A 22,612-nucleotide genomic window follows, 5' to 3' on the forward strand; every position below is an offset into this window, starting at 1 on the left:
GTATGCCGAAAGATTCATTTTACTGAGTCTAAATGAATACACGATTCATTCAAGCAACGTACGTACATGCCAAGTGCTGCTGGTAATTGGGTCTGCTAAGACATGCGATTCAGGATGTTGACCTCCTCTCACACCGTAACGGAAGCCTCCAGGTTACATACATAAACTAGCGGTGCTTCTGGGGTACGTTTAACATTTTCGTTCTTGCAAAATTATAGTTGCCAGGGACCTCGCCGAGCACCCTTGCGCATATTACGTAAATCGTGCACTTGCGATGCTTGGGTGTTGTTCGGCGACGGGCTCGCCCCACACTGTCGATCCCGTGATGCGGCAGTCACCCCGGTTAGCGTCGTCTCTGCTGCCGAGGTGCGTGCGCAGGATGACCAGCTGTAATTCCCCGTTGCTGCGAACGTCAGTGAGCGCAGTGTGCTTAGTGTGAGTGCCGTGAAACGCACACTGAGACAAGTGTTGCGCATGTACTACGAGGTATGTGCCAAAAGTTCATTTAGTACATACGTATAAGGACATTACTTCACGCTACGTTTATTGAAGTTGGGACACACACACACACACACACACACACACACACACACACACACACACACACACACACACACACACACACACACACACACACACACACACACACACACACACACACACACACACACACACACACACACACACACACTTTTTTTGTGCATTAGCAGCATGGTCCACACAGTTACCTTTTACATTATTGTCATTCCAGTTTTGTTCGATCCTCTTTGTAGAAATGCTCTCGTTTAGAAAAACATTACAATACTAAGAAAACCGAGTATACACGTGAAAATGTATTTGCTTGTACATGCTAGATGCATTTAGGCGCACTTCGAATGACGATCACTCTGAAAGGTAATTCTGTACTTCTTTCTTCACCCTGCGAGAGACATCTGAACCGCTAACAACCGCGGCTGTGGTACCACCGGATCACATTACGATGCAGCGAACCTCGATTAGCCACAACTAGCTGTGGTCCTACCTTGCGGCCTTTTCGATGGCTGTGTACACTTCGTCGTCGGCGTGCTTCACGTAAGCAATGCCCACACCGAAGTACTGCTTGATCTTTTTGCCTTTGGGAACGTGTCGGGCGTGAACATTCCTGAGCTTCTGCAGCACGTGAGACAAAATAAAAAGTGGTAGACGGAAATACATGTTTCAAGTGCATTGTTATGCCGTAGTCCATTGCGTGCAATCGAGAAGGCTTACGGCGCACATAAACCTACCGCAAAGAGACGAAGAACGGTCTGCACATATCGTTCTTCGGTCAAGTTGGTTGGGACGAAGTCCAGTACTCCATAGTGACGTATGCCAGACGCCCGCAGCTGGCGAAACGTCGCATTCGCTTTTGTATTCGAGAGGTCGTGTCTTGCTTTTTCGACACTCCTGAAAAACGAAAAGAAAAACCACAAAAAAAAAACCGGCCAATGTCTATTTCAGCTGAAGCGTGAATGTACTAAAGTTGAAGGGTCGTACGCAAGTGTATCGTGGGTTATTGTGATTGGCGATGTTCCCATATGCAGACAACCACGCGCCCTGTACTGTGATGTGCTATGGTTCTTTTTTACGTTTGCTGCTTCTAATCCACTTAATGTTGTCTGCAGGTCACATTCGTTGTTCTTAGCTTGTTAGCTTAGAAACTTGAGAGCGTGTTGCAACAAAATTTGGGAGATGCGTCGCGTCCGCGTCGGTGACTACGTACAAGTGCTGTTGAAAAAAAAAAAGAATTTTACGGTGCGATGCGACGCTAGAAGGTTCCAGAGGAAGATGTGGCGAGAATACTTCTATTTAAAGCGGTATGCACTTCGCCTTCGTCACATTTCCGTAAACACCTGGTGTTATTAAGGGACATGGTTTCTTAAATGTAGAAAACGCGGGAAAAGGGCAGTCAGGAGTGGTGGTCGACATCATCACATGAAGTCGGTTAAAGTCGCCAGCATCAGCACAGTTGACGAGACCTGCTCAAACGCAATTATTTGGCGCTCTCCTCTTCCGAAGGGCTGGTGGAACCCCTTCCTTCCGTTTTCTTTGTCAACGCAAGTATACACTCCTTTTTTTTCAACATGTCGACCCTCCTCACTTAGCGCACCCTTTTATCCTCCGCACCACTTCGAGGTGGAGAAACGGTAAGTCGCATAAACAAAAAAAAATACTTGTGGCCGTGACAAAGTGCGTCTGTCGAAACGTCCTCCCCAGCGACATTCTTTGCATAAAAATGATTATTATGAAGGACAGCGGCCCGCAGAGGAAAATTATTTTCGCGTTTGCTGAAAGCGTCGAGTGAGAAAAGTTCTCTTTATGTGAGCACCGTCAAAACCCACACCATATAAGCTTTGTTGCCCACACACATGTCCCTAACTTTGGTCTACTGGTTCCGGTGAACCTCGATCATGGGCGCATCGAGTTACGTTCAGCAATGATGCCGTGAATCGAGCTGAGGTCCGTGAGCGATGAGAACTGGCAACGCCTGATTGTCTACCGTTTGCGCTGGCTGATGTTTCAAAAGAAAGCCTAAATGATTTTTTTTTCGATTGTTGTCAGCTTATTAACTTTCTTTTTATCATCTGCTACTGCTTTCCTTCATTATAAACTTTGTCAACACCCAACTGCATTCTTACAGAGCCAACGTTCTCTCTTTACTCACACATTTTCTTATCTAAGCTTAACAATTCAGCGAGCCTCACATGGATGTCACCGAGACGCCAGGCTCTGTGACATTGTACTCCTGGACGGCGGCTAGCCATCGCCGCAGGTCAGCCGTGAAGTTCTTGCCGGCCAGGAACGTGTTGCCTCGTTGTACATAGAGGGAGTCGTAAAAGATTAGGTCGCACAGACCGTCCTCCGGGAAATGCATCTTCCAGTCGGTGCGGTTGCCGAATACGCACACGAGGGGGTTGCTATTAGTCACCGGTGCTTCTGGGAGGAAAATTTTAGCGCAGAAAATCTCGGACTCACTCACTCACTCACTCACTCACTCACTCACTCACTCACTCACTCACTCACTCACATGCACACACACCTAACCCAAATCTGCTTAATGCCACTCGTATACAATTTCACGCAATATTCTGCTAATGTCTACACACACACAATTGAATGATTTGTAGTGAAAAACTGGTAGTATGAACCTGTCATGGAATGATGTGGTCCGTACGGCCTTTATTCGCATGTCTTAACGGAGGTTTACTGGTTACAACATACCTCACTACTGGATACACCGAGTCACCTTAATAAAGATAATGTGGACCAGCCTCCAATGAATAGGCTCGTATGACCGTAAACAATCGAAATCATTGCTGATGCTGATTTATTTTCTGTAGAGGCTATTTTTCGTGCATGTGGCAAAATAAGGGAACAGAAAAGTTGGTCGCCTGCCGAAACTTAAAAGCGCCATAGTGATGAGCAGACGTTCGTCGTTCGAATCGAAATGCTGAGTTAAATAATAAGACAATGCGAAGCAGATTCAGTGTATTTTCATTACAACAGGGTACTTCCGAATCTTCCGTATGCTTTCTACTTGCATGAATGGTTCTACTCATTACACCAGTTGTGGAAATGCGTGCAATTATTTTGCCGAAATTTAACAATACAATATCAGCTACGGAAGTCTGATCCTGAATACATATCCAACCCGTCTTTTAGCAGTGCGTCTAACGCTTGTTCTTTTGCAGTGTCTTTTAACACTGCAACACGCAGGTGCAGTGCCTTTTAACACTGCACCTCCGTGTTGCTCATCAGTGTAGCACTCCCCACTCCCCTTTTATCATACAGCTACTTACTCCACTACAGAGCTACTCACTCTTACGCTCGCGACCGCTTGGAGTTGTAGAAGTGGACTTCCGGTTGATCACGTGTCCACTCCCTATGGCGTGGGCACCGGTGATCCTGCCACCTTTTCCTGCACTCTCGTCGGTCCTTGTCGCATCCATGTTTGTGTGTTCAGCTGGCCTGTCTGTGCCGTCGGTGGTGCTGCCGTCACTGGTGCTGAGGCCGTTGGTGCGTTTCGCGCCACGCCTCACGACGCCGCGGTGGCCACGGCGTCCTGGATTCGCTGCACCGGCTCGGCCACCTTTGCCCTTTGGGCCTTTCGGGGTGGGCTTGGTGGTGGAAGCGGTAGTGGGTCCAGCGCCGGCGTCGTCCTTGAGCGCGCCACTATGGGGATTTTGGCCCCCTCCACCTGCGCATTATCCCGGTGCATGAGAGTAGGGGCAATTTTATTTTAAATGGAAGCGCCTCATATGCCTCATAAATGTGATAAAATTGTCCGTCGGCTTCCCGCGTCGGCGGCGTCAACAAGAGTGATAAAAATAATAGGGCAATAACGTCACTTTCTCACGTCATCATGATGCCTGAGATCATCAAATTTTGTCACGTCATCGCGACGTCACTGTGACGCTATCGTAACGTCACCACCTTATACCGTTGCTTGGTTAAAAATGGGTCCGTCAAGGAGGCGTTACAAAAGCAGGTTAGGTGAAATAGGCTTTCGGAAGGTGCTGTAAGTAGATCGATACACCGACTGAATAGAGAAAGGTGGCTTTCGCCTTCGAGTCATTTTAGGCGAATGCGTAAGGGACCCTGTGAGTTTTTTGCCAATGCCGAACTCTAAAGTTGGGCAAAAAACCTGTACTTTGCCTGAATTGTGATTGTATACTTTACGCCTTGGTAATCCCCCCCCCCCCCCCATGTATTGCTCTTCGGGCCCTTGGAGTATCCAAATAAATAAATAAATAAATAAATAAATAAATAAATAAATAAATAAATAAATAAATAAATAAATAAATAAATAAATAAATAAATACATACAGAGGTCAACACGCTTGTTTAGAACACTAGAACGTCGTGCTCCAGACTGCACCGTTGGTGTTTGTCGATTACACCTGGTTTTAAAGAGCCCAAATTATAGCAGGCAGAGTTATCGGTATGCATACGGTGCTGAAGCGTGTCGTTCCAGTCTTAAAAAGGCAAGTGCGTTGACCTATATACAAACATGCTCGGCCAAGAGCAATCGCTTTGTCGAAAGGGCTTAGTATCCACTAATATAAGCCGCGTAATAAGACTAGCTTTATACAGAATACGGTATGGTCATATCGAACTATTTTATAAAAAGCATGCGCGGTAGGCTTGTCACTATTGGGGCTCTCTGTCTTTCTTCTTTGAATATTTGTAAGCAGTAATGAAAAAAGTCACAGCTTTGCCCTAAAAGCGAAGCAATGAATGGAAAAGCAACAAATTGGAAGGTCACGCGCAGAATGCAAGTAGATCGAAACGTGCACCACGTTTCTCACGCACAAATGACGCACGAAACGTACTCTCAGGTACAGATGAGCGCGAATAAGCGTCTCAGTTGTTACTTCGCTGTATTTGAAAAGCACGCCATGTACAACGGAGACTGTGCAACGATTGCAGTGACCTTTGTGCGCCCGGTAACTACAACAAAATCGTTCCAGTGAAAGCCCAATGCCAGCCAAGACGTACGATCCTCCTCGCCACGCGGGTGCGTGAGAGAGCGTCCATTCCCCTCCTCTCCACGGCGCAAAGTACGCGTGGGGAAAGAGAGCACGCGCCGCTGCGTCGTCACGACGTGGCGACGCGTGCTCATTGCGCCATCTTGTTGATAATGCTGGAAACACGGTAGTAACCCCTTCCCGACATGCCCGTCACCACTGGTAAGTGGTAAATACAAATAGCTTGCGGTTTTATCGTTGAAGGAGATGGGCCTCGGTGGCTCAGTGGTTAACGCCTCGCATTCACTACTCAGAGGTCCTACGTTCGATTCCGCGCACCGGAGTCTTTTTCTCGATTAGTTTTCTTGCGTTTACACACACACACACACACACACACACACACACACACACACACACATATATATATATATATATATATATATATATATATATATATATATATATATATATATATATATATATATATATATATATATATATATATATATACGGTCAGTGACGGCGACGTCGACAGCAAAATCCAGTAGAGAATGTACATATAATTGCTATTGGATGGATGAAAAACTTTTATTGGGGTCCTGAAGGATTCCACCCCCGTTTTAGAGGGGTAGGATCGCGGGCCGCTCCCATGTTGGGACGGGGAGGCCCAGCCTCACCGCCGCATCGTGGGCCTTCTGGACAGCCTTGAGTTGTTGTATGAGAACCGGACTCGTGAGCATTAAATGAAAGGAGTTCTCAGAAAATTCTTCATTTTTTCTTTGTAAAGAGGGGCACCTCCAGAGCATGTGGTTAAAATCACTGCGATTCTGGCAGTCCGGACAAAGTTCTGAAATATCGGAGTAATGGCTATAGGTTACGAGGCTAGGGTATGTTCCTGTCTGAAGAGAGATTGCCTGTGGCCTAGACAACTTTTCGTGTGGCAATGGAAATGACCTACGGCCTAATTGATAATGCTTCGTGATCTCGTTGAAGGTAGCCAAAATGTCCCTAAAATGAAGGCTGGTGGCTGACTCCTCTGTCTGAGAAGCACAAGTCCCGGCGCGGTAAGTGAAGCCTCGCGCCTTGTAGTGGGCTAGCTCGTTGACATTGGGAAGGCCTCCGACCCTCAAGCCAAGGTGAGCAGGGAACCAAATAATTGTGTGGTGGGTGAGTTTCTTTGTGAGCGAGAATTCTCAAAACTTCCTTGCACACGGAACCAGAAGTGAAGGTCCTAGCAGCGGATTTAGAGTCCGTATAAATATCAGTCCTTTGTGGATCAAGGAGTGCTAGTGCAATGGTCATTTGTTCTGCTTTGTAAGAAGAAGGGGTTCGAACCGACGCCGATGATAAAATCTGACCCTTAGTATCTACGGATACAACCGCAAAGCGAGCGGAAACGCCATACTGGGCGGCATCAACAAAGCATGAAACAGACGAGTGTTTGTGAGCTTGAGCTAAAAGAGAGGAGGCTCGAGCGACACGCCTGCCCGCGTTGTACTGTGGATGCATATTTCGTGGAAGGGGGCACACTTTGATGCGAGAGCGTATATAATCATCGAGTGGCGTATTTTGCACTTCGTGCGTCAGCGGGTTGACTCCAGTGTCAACCAGAATCTTTCTCCCCGCTGGTGTGATCGAAAGCCTGGCAACCTGTGCCGTTTATTGAGCCTCGATAACTTCTTCAAGCGTGTTGTGGACTCCAAGTTTCATAAGGTTCTCAGTGCTTGTGCGCATAGGAATGCCAAGAACTTTCTTGATGCTTTTCCTTATGAGGATGTTCAATTTCTTTCTTTCATGGAGTTGCCACCTGTGCATAGATGCGACATAGCTTATGTGGCTCATCAAGAATGCATGGAATAGTCTGAGGAGGTTGTGCTCTCGAAGACCACCCCGACTGTTGGAAATGCGTGAGATTAGTCGGATGACCCCTTCCGCCTTAGAAGTCAGACAGTCGATCGTGCGGCCGTTCCGTCCATTAGCCTCGATAATCATGCCCAGAACGCGTATGAAGTCCACCCTTGGAATACGCTGCCCCGATGCCGTGTGCAGCCTAATGTCGATGTCAGCCAGTGGTTGCCAGTTTTTGGGTTTGGGTCCCCGTCTCGTGGGTCGATATAAGAGAAGTTCGGACTTTGCTGGCGAGAGCTTGAGGCCCATTTCATTTATGTAGACTTCAACACAGTCTACGGCCTCTTGAAGAGAGCTCTCCATGCAGCCCTCCGAGCCACCGACACTCCATATGGTGATGTCGTCCGCGTAGATGGCGAACTTGATGCCCTCTTGGTTTGAGAGCTTTAGAACAAGGCCGCACATTGCAATGTTAAAAAGCAGTGGGGAGACGACTGAGCCCTGCGGGGTGCCGAAGGAACCGAGATCGTAGGGCTCGGACTTGAGATCCCCAAGCTGTATAGTGGCTTTTCTATTCCTCAGGAACGAGCTGGTGAACTTGTGAAAGTTGGCTCCTAAGTTGAGAGAAGAGATAAAGGCAAGTATGTGGGAGTGCGAGACATTGTCAAAGGCCTTTTTAAGATCCAGACCGAGAATAGCTCTAACGTCTTTTGGCTCCTGATCTATGATGTGATGCTTCAGCATTTTCATGACGTACTGAGTAGATAGGTGTGGTCTAAAGCCACCATGTTGTACGGAATCAGGTTAGTCTTCTCTAATAATTGCTATTGCAATAAAAAATATAGTTTTACTATGATATGGTCATGCACACAATGTATAGAAACGCAGCTTTTATAGGTGGCACAGGCGTTGACAAAGGTCGGTGTTGTATCTATTAATTTTAGTATTTTGAGAATTTTAGTGTCAGAGTAATCTCACAAATTTAAACTATATTTTTTTCGAAATTTTGACCAAATAGGCTGAATAAAATTTTTCGAAACTGACCACATTGGTATCTGGTTTTCTTAGAATACCACGCAATTAATTCTGTCTTAAAAATATATTTGTACAGGCCCTAGCCGGTGCCGTCAACATTTATAACGTCACATGTTGGTGAGGAATATTCTATACGGCGTCGCCACCTTTGCGCCTTTTCTATCACCGTTGTGCGTTTAACTGCTTTTTGCATTGTAGAAGGGTAGCTTATTACCGCGACTGAAATCTTTCTTCCATTCGATGTCTTCTTCATTGCAAGTTTTCCTAACTTAGCTTTGCTGCAATACAACGCTATACAGTGAAGCGTGCCTAATGGTTAGTGATGCCTTGAATCAGTAAAATGAAAAATATGTGGCATGGCGTTTGTAATTTGTGGGCAAAGGTCTGTGTTGGGCTCGAACTTCGTGCGTTCCCCGAATACCTTATGTTACCCACCCAGCGGCCGGCGACCCCTCGCCAACAAGGAAGCAGGGCCACGGGAATGCGGGACGATGACTGTCTGCTGGCCACAAAGGACGCGACAACTCCCGTGCAGCTGTCGGGCTCAATTATGGCGCCTTACAAGAGACCAAGCCAGGCTGCAGGTGGCCGGTACACGTGGAAGGTACACGTGGAAGGTACACGTACGCGTCCGCCGGACAATCAGAATCAGTGGAGGCGACGGCATTAGCGCAGGGGCCAATTGTATTGATGGCCTGTCAACCCGGCATCGCGGGAACTTACTCGGAGGCGCTTTTCCACGACCTGGTAACGCCCGTCGTCGACCGTTCCGGGAACCGGTGTGAAAGAAACCTGGGCGACGGCGGAGAACCGATGAATGGGCAAAAGGCGGTGGGTCTTCGAGGTTGTGGCGAGGAGAGACACATCTGTGCGTTTTGATTGGACTATAAGATTGGTGCGTTATGATTGGACTGTAAGAGTGGTTGAATGGGGAGACAGGGGATAAAACCAGGGGTGCAGGGACAGAGAGAGGGAGGAGAGAAACGAATAAACGCCTCTATATCCAGATGATGTCGGAGCGGTCATTTCCTCAAGGTGCCAGCAGATGAAAAGTTCTCGTCTTCGGCTTCCTTAGCGGCAGCAGCAAATGTCGCTCAACAAGCGAGAGGCGAGTGGAAAGAACCAAACGGAACGTAACTGGCGCAGTCGAGCAGGATCTGCATGGCTGAACTGAGGAGGACATCGGGGAGCGACATCGGCCGAGACTGACGACAACCACCTTCAACTGACTACCACGCTGCGGGATCAACGAAGCAAGGCTAGTCCACCGGATTCCGAGGACGAAGAGCGCACCGCAAAACTACTTCGGGCGGGTACCTCTTGATTTTCTTTTGGGCGCAGGCGATGACAAAGCATTACAACTTGCGAGACAGAGAAAGAGACAACTCGGAAATGAACGGGGACGGGGCAGGAAACTTGCAGGCGTTGGGAGTCGCCGACAGCGGCACGGGGGGTCATGGTAGTGGCACGTCAGATACGGCGTCGGAACAGCAGCTAGCGCTGCTCCAGCTTCAATTAAAAATTGCTGAGGCGGAAACGGAGAAGCAGCGTTTGATGCTGGAAAGCCAGCGGCTACGAGCCCGTAATGGGGCAGAGTCCAACGAGAGCGATGACAGCGTAGCGCTTGGCGGAAGGTCAGAGGAAGACAGGCGACTGAAATTCGCAAGCTTGTTAAGGGGTGTACTGGCACCAATGCCGAACCAAGAGGCGCTTGCGCCAATGTGGTTCGAGGATGTTGAGACAACGCTCGAGTCGTATGAAGTTCCGAGCGAATGGTGGGCCGGGCTAGTTTTGCCACAGTTGAGTGAAAGGGCACGCGGGCTGCTGTGCAGGCTTACAGCAGAGGAGCGCAAAGCTTATGTTAAGCTTAAGTCAAGCATTTTGGAGGGTCTCAGGCTTTCGGCGGCGGAGTACAAGAGGCTGTTTGCGGGATTGAAAAAGGGAGAAAGGGAGTCCTGGGATCAGTTTGCCGTACGCCTTGAGAATTATTTCGACTATTATGTCCAGAGTTCAAAGGTAGGCACGTTCGAGGAACTCAAGCAGCTAGTCGTCGCGGATCGCTTGAAAGAATGTTTGAGCCCGGAAGCGAGAGCGCATGTCATTTGTAATCAACAGGAGTCCTTTTTGCTGTCCAGTGGCGTGGCTAGGCTCGCGGAGAGATTCGAGGAGAGCGAAAAGTGCAAGGCAGCACAAAAGAAGGCAAATGTAGAGGAGTGGCCAAAGAAAGCTAAAACAGCGGTAGATACACCCACGGACGGAAAAGGGAAAAGGCGATGTTTCGAGTGTAAGGGTGCCGACCACATTGCCAGGAATTGCCCCAATAAGGGCTCACGTGCAAGGCAAGGCACTAGGCCAGCAGGACAAAAAAACGGTCAAGTGGTCGCGAGGGTGACGGCTTCTGCAGTCGGGTCAGAAATAGCAATGGCAGACAGGTTGTGGCAGCGCAAAGAGCAGAAACAACCCTCACTGGAAACTGTAACGCTTAAGAGCTCAGGTCGATCATTAAACGCCGTGGTAGACTCAGGAGCGGAGGTGAGCGTTATCAGAAAGGCAGTGGTACCTCAGTACGATGGTACGGGTTCGCAGATAAAGTTGACGGGAGCGTTCGGGCAACAGGTAACCGCTGAGTTGGCTTACGTGCCGCTCATAGCTACTGAAGGAAGTCCTTACGTGATGTCCGAGGCGGTGCAGTCGGCCGTGCTTTGTGCAATCACAGATAAGCTGCTAGACGGCACCGACGCGCTGATCACGCCCAACGATTATGCACAGCTTCTCGAGGAAAGGGTTAAACGAGACATAGTGTCAGACGAGTGTTCAGGAGTCGAGGAGACCGAAGCTATAGTAGAGCTGTCAGATGAGACATGCGAGGAGCAACGGGTGATGGCAGGCGTCATAACCGCGGAGAGCAACAGCGAAGGTTCCGAGCCGGTCAAAAGCAAACGACAGGAGTTTCGTGAGGCTCAGGAAGCAGACCCGGCTTTGCGAGATGCTTGGGCGCAGGCAAAGGCCGGAACGCATGGTACGCGAGTTCAAGACGAGCTATTATATCATCAGGAACACCTCGCGGGTCGCATCTGCAAACAGTTAGTGCTACCATCGCACAGACACAAAGAAGTGCTGAAAATGGCTCCCGATTCACCATGGGCAGGTCATTTAGGAGAGCGGAAAACACTACAACGAGTGAAAAGCTCATTTTACTGGCCGCAGATGTCGCGAGATGTAAAGGAGTACGTAGGACGCTATAACTTGAGGGCCACAGGCAAACAGTTTGTCACAGGGGACCAAGTACTATGGCTCGAGAAGGAAGGAGAGGGGAAGCTAGTGGCGAAGTGGAAGGGACCGATCACAGTGGTCGAAAAACTGCGACCGTACAGTTATTTAGATGAGCTCGAGGACGGTTCACGCAGAACCATTCACGCTAGCAAGCTTCGCGCATATCACGCCCGAGTAACTGCAGTAGGAGTTATATTCGAAGGCGGTCCAGAGAAGGTCAGGTCGATAAAGCAGATCCCGGCTCCCGAAACAAAGGGACAACTTCGTAGTTTCTTAGGGCTAGCCAACTATTATAGGGGCTACGTGCCCGAGTACTCCAAAGTCGTTATGCCTCTGACTAACCTAACTGGCCGACGTATTCCGCAGAAATTAACTTGGAATACAGAGGCGCAGGAAGCTTTTGACAAGGTGAAAAACTGTCTAGTGCAGGCGTCGGCGTTGCAGGCACCAGACCCGGGGAAAGAATTTATCCTCGCCACAGATGCGTCCGATTACGCCGTTGGTGCGTGCCTGGCACAGCAGGATCTGGTGGGCAAGGAGCGCCCTATCGCTTTTCTGAGCAAGAAGCTTAGCCGGGCTCAGACCCGAGGGGCCACAATAGATAAGGAACCTTATGCAATCATTTGGGCACTGGGGAAGTTGGATGCTTGGCTGTTTGGCGCTAAAATCAAGGTGATTACTGATCATAATCCACTCAAATTTCTGACTCTAGCCACTCCGCAGAGCACTAGGCTGACACGCTGGGCGTTGGCACTACAGAAGCATAACCTGGAAATTGAACACAAAAAGGGGTGTCTAAACGCTAATGCTGACGCAATGTCGCGGTTAGTGACTCCTAACGATGACGCAGAAAAGGGACGGCGAGTTAAGGGGGGTGTATGCTTTGTTAGCGCGTGCGCGCGACGGAGTCAACGAGGTACGAGTGACAGTTGGTGCCTCACGTGTCGAGCCAGTGAACATGTGTGCATATGTGGTTGTGTTTGTGTCACATGTCATAGATACAGTGCAACACAGTTGGAGGGGAGGTGTTGGGCTCGAACTTCGTGCGTTCCCCGAATACCTTATGTTACCCACCCAGCGGCCGGCGACCCCTCGCCAACAAGGAAGCAGGGCCACGGGAATGCGGGACGATGACTGTCTGCTGGCCACAAAGGACGCGACAACTCCCGTGCAGCTGTCGGGCTCAATTATGGCGCCTTACAAGAGACCAAGCCAGGCTGCAGGTGGCCGGTACACGTGGAAGGTACACGTGGAAGGTACACGTACGCGTCCGCCGGACAATCAGAATCAGTGGAGGCGACGGCATTAGCGCAGGGGCCAATTGTATTGATGGCCTGTCAACCCGGCATCGCGGGAACTTACTCGGAGGCGCTTTTCCACGACCTGGTAACGCCCGTCGTCGACCGTTCCGGGAACCGGTGTGAAAGAAACCTGGGCGATGGCGGAGAACCGATGAATGGGCAAAAGGCGGTGGGTCTTCGAGGTTGTGGCGAGGAGAGACACATCTGTGCGTTTTGATTGGACTATAAGATTGGTGCGTTATGATTGGACTGTAAGAGTGGTTGAATGGGGAGACAGGGGATAAAACCAGGGGTGCAGGGACAGAGAGAGGGAGGAGAGAAACGAATAAACGCCTCTATATCCAGATGATGTCGGAGCGGTCATTTCCTCAAGGTGCCAGCAGATGAAAAGTTCTCGTCTTCGGCTTCCTTAGCGGCAGCAGCAAATGTCGCTCAACAAGCGAGAGGCGAGTGGAAAGAACCAAACGGAACGTAACTGTCTGTAACAGGGATTTTCAAAGGGCATTCTCGGAGCCATTTTTGGGCTGCGTTCTAACCATCCACGAAAAAAAAAAGTCACAGCTTTGCCGCGAAGGCGACGCAACGAACGCGATAGCAAGAAATTGAAAAGTCACGCGCAGAATGGCAAGCAGATCGAAACGTTCCACGCGTTTCTCACGTACAGAGGACGCACAAAACGTACTCACAGGTACATATTAACGCGAATAAGCATATCAGTTGTTACTTCGCTGTGTGTGAAAAGCGCGCCCCGTTTCGCAAACGGAGGCTGTGCAACGATTGCAGTGACCCTTGTGCGCCCGGTAACTACAACAGAATCGTTCCGACGAAACTCAAAGCCTAGCCAAGACGTACTATTCTCCCCACTGCAAAATAAGGGCGTGCTATCGAGCGCACTCCCTTTATTCTCTACGCGGGCCAAAGTACGCGGAGAGATGAGAGCCGCCGCGCACTCACTGGGCCATCTTGCTGATAATGCTAAAAACACGATAGCCCCCCCCCCCCCCCCCCCCGAGACGCCTGCCAACAGCGGTAAGTGGTAGATATGAATAGCTTGACGTTTGAGAGTTGAAGACTGTACCTCTCGGTGGCTCAGTGGTTAACGCCTCGCCTTCACGACGCGGAGGTTCTACGTTCGATTTTCGCGTGCCAGAGTCTTTTAAATGCGAAGCATTTCTTAGCAAACTTCAGCGACCTTGAGCGTATCTATCTATCTATCTATCTATCTATCTATCTATCTATCTATCTATCTATCTATCTATCTATCTATCTATCTATCTATCTATCTATCTATCTATCTATCTATCTATCTATCTATCTATCTATCTAGCCCCACCGTGGTGGTCTAGTAAATAAAGAAAAAAAAGCCGTGGTGGTCTAGTGGCTAAGGTACTCGGCTGCTGACCCGCAGGTCGCGGGTTCGAATCCCGGCTGCGGCGGCTGCATTTCCGATGGAGGCGGAAATGGTGTAGGCCCGTGTGCTCAGATTTGGGTGCACGTTAAAGAACCCCAGGTGGTCGAAATTTTCGGAGCCCTCCACTACGGCGTCTCTCATAATCATATGGTGGTTTTGGGATGTTAAACCCCACATATCAATCAACTATCTATCTATCTATCTATCTATCTATCTATCTATCTATCTATCTATCTATCTATCTATCTATCTATCTATCTATCTATCTATCTATCTATCTATCTATCTATCTATCTATCTATCTATCTATCTATCTATCTATCTATCTATCTATCTATCTATCTATCTATCTATCTATCTATCTATCTATCTATCTATCTATCTATCTATCTGCCTACGACTTTTAGCTCTCCTGGTCGTTTCGATAATTGTATCAATACCAAACTTAGTATGACATAACATGTCTGTATGAAGAACACATGACTAGTCATAAGATGAACATCATGTATGTCATGATTGTCATGATTTACATTTCATGGTCCTACAGCTCTTCCGGTGGTTTCGTTCACATGGCGTGTTGCAAAACCGGTATATAGTATGGCATGATTGCATGGCGAACACAAGCGACAGACCCTTACATGAAAATTATGACATGCGTGTCATGTAACAACATGACTACATGCCACGCTCATGAAGCGTTCGTGGCCATTTCGCTAGCTTCACTTATGCCGATTTTGCTATTACGGGACGTGAATGGATGACGAAAGTATGACACTGAAGCAAACATGATGAACATGAGATGCGTGTTATGTAACAACATGACTACATGCTACGCTCATGATGCGCTCGCGGCCGCTTCCCTAGCTCTACATGTGCCAAATTCGGTATTACGTGACGTCAATGGATGACGACGGTATGTGACTGGTGCAAACATGCTAATCATGAGATGCATGTCATGTGAGAACATGACTAAATGCCACAGTCAAAGCGCCAGTACATTTTGACGTGACGCGGTGCGCGTGCTCACAGGCGTTCATTTCGTCGGGTCACGCCGGCGTTGCCACGCCAGGCACCGGTCCTGCCATATACACGCAGGCACGCGCTACGTTGATTTCACGCATGCGCGTTTCAGCGCGTCCGGCGTCCCTACGTCACGAAAAGATGGAGACGAAGATTTGTCCTGGTAACGCATCGGCGCGAAATGCAGCATGTCACATTTCGCGCTGGTTGCCGTCGGGCCGCGCCGACGGGCGCTGGTCGCGCCTGGCATCAGACTATGTAGTGCTCGCGTTTTGCTAACGTAGCGTCGCTGTATACCCAGCGTGCGCGCGCGTCACCGCTACATTGTATTATATTGGGCCCTTCGTGATGCGCTCGCGGCCGTTTTGCTAGCTCCACATATACCAAATTTGGTGTTACGTGACGTTAATGAATGACGAAAGTATGTGACTGGTGCAAACATGATAATTCTGACACGCGTGTCATGTAAGAACATGACAACATACCGCGCTCATAGCGCGCTCATGATCGTTTCGCTACCTCCACATATACCAAATTTTGTATCACGTGACGTGAATAGATGACGAAGGTAGACGACACATCCCGACATAATAATCATTACACGAAAGTCATGTACGGCATCATTTACCTCCACCTTCTAACGTTGTGCTTAATTTAAAGTGACATATCAACCTTTCTCATTCGTGCTTCGCATATCATCGATTCGCACTGTACGTGGGATCTGCCAATTTTTTTCGTTTATATATGACCCCCTCGTTCCCCTTTTTATCTCATGGCAAAAGGTGCCTGATCACTTCCACCAGGCCAAAAAAGGTACCCACAACACCCATGGTCGAGAACCACTGGTCTAGAGTGTGTCTACTAGAGCGCCTACCCCCGAATCCCGAGAGGAAGAAGAGGACGACTACGACGACCACGGCTAGCGCCACTCCACCGCCGATCATCAGGTAAGTGGTCGTAGGGTTTCCGGCCTCCGGTTCGTCACTGGACGTGGAGCTGCGAAAAGATTGCGTTTCGTCAAATTTCGATTTTTAAGCTGTAGCCTACTTTGACCACAACCATTCAATAAAAAAAAAAGTGTGGTTCGTTGCATGCCCTGAAAACAGTTGGTGCTATCTAGTTGAACTTATTGCCGCTGTGGCGCCACAAGACGGGTCGCAACAAAGTGGACTAACGAACGTGCGGGTGTCTGGGTTGCATGTTTTGTTGAGGAGCCTCGATTGGTGGATTGCACGATCGGCATCCACCGGTCGCGACGTGCTTCCGGTGCCGATCTCGGAGGCCATGCTTGAACCCTTGGCAAATAATATTTGGAATTGTGTCATCGACAATGCTTCGGATGCACTATTTTATTTGCGAACAACTATATCTTTCTTTATTGTAATGACTACAAGCGCCATTAAATGTCGCATGGAAATTCGTGGCGCGCTATGTCGACATTCCTTACTGTCGTTCAAGAACACCGTCAAACGTAGTGGGTTTTCGCCGTGCCAATAAATGAGAGAATACAGCGTTTCGTGCTCGTCACAACATTGTTTATTTGTTCTTTGCTCAAAAGACGTTTGGCTGTATTTCTACTATAGCGCCAACGCGGACGAAACTATCAACACAACGTTCCCACTTGTGCCCGCGTGAAGCGAGATGCAATTCCCGTACGTTTCTTTGTGTTTTTATTGAGCGGCCGTCGTTTCACTTTCGACCCTAGTTTGACAATTACGCGAAAAATTTAGTCCGTTACATGCCGTGTAAACCATACGTAAGCGCGCGTGTGTGACATCATGATGGTAGAGGCGACAGCTAAGTCTTAATTTCACCGCCGCCGCCACCACCACTTCCACCATTTCGAGAAAAAACTATTTTTTATCATGGTCACCATAAGCGTTTATTTTGTTTCCTTATTAAATCCCCCTTCTGATCATGGGACCTCCGTGACGCCCACTACTAGTACTACATTACTATGCTATTACTACAACACAAGGTTTAACAAGAGTCTGGCTATTGAAAAAACGCCTTATCCAAGAAGTTCTTCGCTGCAGGAAGTGCTGCGGAGCTTTACTGAACGTGCACAGTTTCAAGACACTATCCCAGCGTACACGTGGAACTTTTTATACGAGTGCGTATAAGACTGATTACGAGCAGATCAATTCGTCTGTTTTTTGTCTTTTAAAGAGTTATCTCTTGACTCTTCTAACGAGAGAAACAAATGCTCATTTATAACTTAAGGGTACCCTATACTAGGGACTCGCACTTTATGGCAATAGTTTGCTTACATGACTCTGCACGCTGCATTTATAACTAATTAGGGCAAATTACACACAGAAAAAAAAACAGGCAGGAAGCAGTGAGTGTCTGTTTCCTTCACCTTAGTTGTGAATGTAGATGCTGTACTTAGCTTACACGTACGCATTGTTCTAAGGAGTCCAACAAATGATGAACGACATTCAATATACTTATCGCCCCCAATACCTAATTAACAGTTGACTGAGTGAGAATTGATTAAAGGGTCACTAAAGTGAAACAATGCACGGCATTTTGCTTTGACAAAACCACTCTCGAAATTCTAATGACGTTAATTTTACCATCATAAAGTAGAGGGGAAAATAAGGTCATAGAGGTCATAAGGTTATTAAAGGAGAAAATCAAACTGAGAATGTGATTTTTATATTTCGCACCTGAAAGTTTCGCCTGTAATGTTACCGATTTCAAAGCGTATTTTTATTGTCTTTTTTATTTTGTCAAGATTGGTTCAACGATATTTCCAGTAACTTGGCGTGTTAAGTCTGTGTCTTTCTCAGAGGACAATGAACTTAATTTTTTGCCGATTATGAATGAAGTAGGTTCTAGAGATGCCTTCACAATCAGTGTTTGCTGCGGGAATGTTTTACTGCAATGTTTGCTGCGGGAATTTCAAGGAGACGTCACCAGCCGCATTTTCTTTTCGCGCGTTTTTTCGTCTACCAAGCGCCTTTTCGCGGCGAACATGGTGATTTTGAACTAGTGAAACAGAAATTTACGAACGAGAATTTTTTATTGTTTAGTTTCCTTCTAAACCCACACTTTGGGCACTTTTACTTTAGAGTAGCACATATATTGTGCACACAGAAAAGAAAGGACATCTGTTTATCCCCATCACCGCATGAGTTTATTCATAAAGCTTGTTTAGAAATATGTTCAAGAGCCTTCACTTGAAGGAACGCCTCATAAAGATACGGGCAGAGCTGGTACAACTTATGGCACTTGGTGCCATAAATCTGCTAAGGCTAAAGCCTGAAGATTTCACGAAACGCAAAAGGTGACTGTGGGTGCCAACAGAAAGTGGTATAAAAAGTCACGTGTTCACAGATGACCTCATGATACGTGATATGCGACGTTATCACCAAAAGTCAATCACTAGGAAGTGCTAAAGTACTTACGTTTTAATTGCCGAAACCAAATCTGTAGAGATAAAAAAACATATAATTTTAGATTCACCACCCTTTTTAATGATTGAGGTTGGCACCAGACGTTGGTTTTGTCAATATGCTTCTACAGATAGCTGCAGATTTCAAGTGTGTCGTGACATAAAAGTAAAATGATCACTTTTTCGTTTGCAAGAAATGTCAGTTATAAAAACACTATTACCTCTTATGATCTCAGACAGTTGGCCCGTATTTGTAGCCTATAAAGCTTAATGTAATCGCAGGCTGTGGTACACAGGCAAGGTGTAGGCACATGGAAATGTGTAGGCTGTATTAAAATGCGCGTTTGTCGAGTAGCTAAAGAAAAAAAGTTATTCATGCCGCAATGGTGAAGCAGTGACTGGAATAGCAACGAACTGGAATGCCATACAAAGAACAGAAGCTCATTCCTTTAGAAAACGCGGTCGCTGCAGCGATCGAAGTGGCCTTAACAACTTAAACGCGAACTTTGCGCTGAGAGCAGAACATTTACAAAGCTCTGAGCCACGTGTTGATCCTTAAAAAAAATTGCCCGCAGCTTCCCTCGGGGGAACACTGAGGAGGATGCGGAGCATATAATTGGTTAACGGGGTGTTAAAGTGCGACTTACTTGGGTCGATGGCTAAATTGGTTAACGTGGTTGTGAAATGGGGTGTTAAATTGCGACTTACTTGGGTCGATGGCTAAATTGGTTAACGTGGTTGTAGGAGGGGGTGTTAAATGAGTGAACACGTACACACGTATGCGAAAGGGCGGCGCTGGTCGAAGGGACGTCGATCATTGTGTTTGTGGATTCGTTGGAATTCCTTTCACCGCGACCTTGGACGTCGACGCGCCGTACAAACCAACCGACGAGCGGCGACTGAGCGAGCGAGCGCCGACCTTGAGTATATATACAGCGCGACGGCGCATGCACTGTCAGCTGTCGAATGTTCGAGAAGGGGGAGAAGCGCAACGGCGCATGCGCGCGCGTCAGCTGCCGATGTTCTCGAAGCGCGACGGCGCATGCGCGCGCGTCAGCTGCCGATGTTCTCGAAGCGTGACGGCGCATGCGCGCTACATTATACAGCTAGCGAATGTTCGTGAAGAGGAGAAGCGCACGCGGTGTGTAGAGGAGGAAGGGTGCACAGATGGTGGAGGAGTGAAGCGCGCGCGGTGTGTAGAGGAGGAAGGGATGCACAGATGGTGGAAGAAGGAGGAGGAAGCTTGCGGACGGCGCCGCACTACAAGCCTCGAGCATTAGATGCTCCGCATCTAAAAAAAAGAGCGCGATCACATCCTGTAAGTGAAAAATTTCCTTCGGGAGACACGCGTGCCCCCTGTTGCGACGCGCGCCTCCGACGACGTTACGAAGGGCGCCTCGAAATCTCACCGCTGCAACCACTGTTGCGAACGCTGCCACCACTGTTGCGAAAGACGGCGACGCCAACACGGTCCCGAAGGCGCCACTGCTTCGAACTCCGCAGGAAAGGTCACCAGCCGTTTGGTAGCGTAGGTTTCTCAGCTCGCGACTGAGCTGATAGACGAGCGGACGAGACGACGGTGAGTTAAACAAGGTTTATGTACAGCACTCGAAGAGCCGAGCTTTCCTCTCTAACACATAAGTCTGCTCTCAAATAGGACTGCTCTGACACACATGTCAGCTCTCACACACGTCTGCTTTCACCTAGGACCGCCGATCGCGACGCGCCGCAGGGCTTCTTTTATATGCACCGGGTCCAACCCAAATGTCCAACCAAAAGTGCCGCTGGTCGTCAGGTCAGACTCCTCCAATGGGGGTCGCCGCTGGGCCGCGTCCTTCTTTCGCATCGAATCAGGAGAGGCTGCGCTGCAGGTGGCTGCACCCAAGGACGAGTGACGTCGCCGCGCATTTCGTCAGACCTTCAGACAGGAAGACGCCGGTTGTTTACTCGACGGGCTCGCTTACTGAGGTGACTCACTGCACGTGCACGCCAGAAAGGCGCCGCGCGTGTTTACGCCGTTGAGTTGTTCGCGTCAGGCGGGCTGGCCATGACACAGATTGCCTTCTTCAGAGGCACGGGCGTTCTCTGTCGACTCGCAGGCATAACAGCACCCCCGCCGCCAGACAATGCGCCGAAAAGACGAGCTGCTTCCACAGGGCTCGTATGTCAGGCGCGCTCGTTCGCCAGGTCCCTCCAGGTTTGCCTCCAGGGCCATAGGGAGAATGCAGCTTCAGACTCCGTTCCGGGAACACATCCCATTCTTGAGGACGGATCCCAGCTCCACTGGCTTGTCGCCACAACTTGTCGATCAGCTTCACTCGTCTCTTCTGACAATCTTTGGTTTCAGCACTTGTCGATGGTTCTGCAACTTGTCAAGAACGGATCGACAACAGACAACACACGACACAAGCAAGTGCCCTCGGTCACCCGACAGAACACCAGACAAAGTATAGTATAACATATACCCAGCTAAGTGTCTATCGGAATTTTGTTCCCTCTACATCAAGAGGCACATGTGGGACACAAGACTCTTAAAATGACAACTCAATTTATTTTCCCACGTCAAACAACGTAACGAATTAGAATACAACATAGTTGGCTCGTTGAGATCACTCTGAACGAGAGCGCTCAGCAAAGGTCGTGATGAGGTCAAAATTTTGCCCCGAATCGCCAGCGAGAAACCGAAAGGTTGAGAGGGTACTAGCTAGAACGCACTGCTCAATGCACCTGCATTAGCGTTAAGCTCCCCCCCCCCCTTTTTTTTTAGCGAACGTCAAAGTTGTGCCGCTGGAGTATTATGCTCCACCTCAGTTACCGGCCACTTTTAGGCGACGATACCTATGCGGTACCAAGAGCGGCTCACACTTGCGACGTTGCAAAGGGGAACAATGATACGGCTTGCTACGGATTGACTTCTCACCGCTTAGCTCGATATCGTGTTTGATCACCCTCGTGTTTCCGGGGCGGTCCCAAAACACGTCTTGAAACTCGGAAACAATCCTTCTCAGGTCCTCCTTCTGGACTTCACTTAACCTAGGCTCTAGGTTCAACTGTTCCAAGATTACCTCCGATTTCCTTTCGATTACCTCACTAGAACTAAAACTTTCTGCTCCTCCTTCCTCTGGAGCATTCAACAGCAGATTTACGACCACTTGACGTTGAACGTATGGTTTCAAAAAATCACTGTGGTAAATTTTGTTCGGCCGCCTTCCTAATTTACCTTCACAATTGGTATCAGAAAGCGTCGATACTACTTTTGCGGGCCCTTCCCGATGAACCTCAAGCTTGTTCTTTTTGGACGGCCGCAGCAGCAATACCTGACTTCCTACTTCAAAAGCGCGCTTCTTCACCGATTTCTCGTAGTGCTCCTTCGACAGCACTTGTGCCGCGTTTTTGTGGCTTTCCACTAGCACTTTAATCGAGAGGTCCTCACGGTGCTCTCGAATGAGCGTCTCTGGATCAACCCTCGACTGCTTACTCCTACTTTCCGCTACAGGCGAGAGCGTTGCAGCCCTCTCGCTCTGATTCAATGGCGCCATGTCGTCTCCCCCTACGCATACCGCGCCGGTCGCTTCGGCGACGGGCCGCTCGCGTGACTACTCACATGACTCACGCGGAAAATTTCCTCTCTGAGGTTCCGTCGACCCGCCGACAAGGTCACTTGAGAGTTCACCGCATTGAGCAAGATCAAGCTTCTGCGAAAGCTTCCGTGCTTGCGATCGCGTGAGGGCCATGTACGCTAAGTTGGGGAAGAACGATTTACCCTGCTCTTTGAGAAGCTGCTCTGAGTTGTTGGAGAAAAGATAAGGAAAACGATCGGAAAGCGTGGCAGACACAG

At 48.6% G+C, this 22,612-nt stretch overlaps 1 long non-coding RNA gene across 1 annotated transcript; it reads right to left on the reverse strand.

Moving 5' to 3' along the window:
* Window positions 1-278: 278 nt before the first annotated feature.
* On the reverse strand, window positions 279-1,440 carry LOC142776241 (uncharacterized). The gene is made up of 3 exons (XR_012887389.1): window positions 1,266-1,440; window positions 1,022-1,149; window positions 279-403 (listed from the first exon to the last, which is right to left on the reverse strand). It is a non-coding gene; the product is annotated as an uncharacterized LOC142776241 (long non-coding RNA).
* Between the last annotated feature and the right edge of the window lie 21,172 nt (window positions 1,441-22,612).

Source organism: Rhipicephalus microplus, chromosome 2 (genome assembly GCF_043290135.1).
Source record: "Rhipicephalus microplus isolate Deutch F79 chromosome 2, USDA_Rmic, whole genome shotgun sequence".
NCBI classification, from domain to species: domain Eukaryota; kingdom Metazoa; phylum Arthropoda; class Arachnida; order Ixodida; family Ixodidae; genus Rhipicephalus; species Rhipicephalus microplus.